Source organism: Penaeus monodon, chromosome 27 (assembly GCF_015228065.2).
Source record: "Penaeus monodon isolate SGIC_2016 chromosome 27, NSTDA_Pmon_1, whole genome shotgun sequence".
Taxonomy (NCBI): domain Eukaryota; kingdom Metazoa; phylum Arthropoda; class Malacostraca; order Decapoda; family Penaeidae; genus Penaeus; species Penaeus monodon.
The window spans coordinates 15,973,934-15,974,369 of record NC_051412.1 but is presented as its reverse complement, the minus strand read 5'-3'; the positions used below and the strand labels follow the sequence as shown (position 1 = coordinate 15,974,369).

At 39.4% G+C, this 436-nt stretch overlaps 1 protein-coding gene across 2 annotated transcripts in view; it reads right to left on the bottom strand.

Moving 5' to 3' along the window:
• Positions 1 to 436, bottom strand: part of LOC119590622 (synaptotagmin-14-like) — an 82,700-nt gene that overhangs the window by 25,389 nt on the left and 56,875 nt on the right. The gene's annotated exons all lie outside the window — the stretch shown is intronic.

The window sequence follows — 436 nt, the reverse complement described above, 5'->3', positions numbered from 1 at the left end:
GGCAATGGCCTTTTTTCTTCACTTTATTTTATCATGGGTTGTGGTGATGTTTTTATGAGTTTGAGGATAATCTCTGTGCATGACTTGGACGCAGGTTTTGCGTGTGAGTACGGAGGACACTAGTATATCAGGGTGTGAGAAATTAATATGCCTTTAAAGGCTACTGAATGTAGGGTACATGTCTTGCGATAACGATTTCGTGTGTTAGTGATAAAATACGAGGTATGTGGAGAGGTGTGATGACTTGTCAGTTTATGATGGGGTGAGTTATTATGGCTTGTAGTGTGTTTCGTGGTGACTGATTACTGTGGTGATGAAGTGCGGTAGTGTGATTATGATGATAATAAGGGTATTAGCGATAACCTCGGTATTAATGATGAATGTGATTATTGAGATATCTCCTGATACTTCTGTGTGTAGTAAGAGCAAGTAAAGC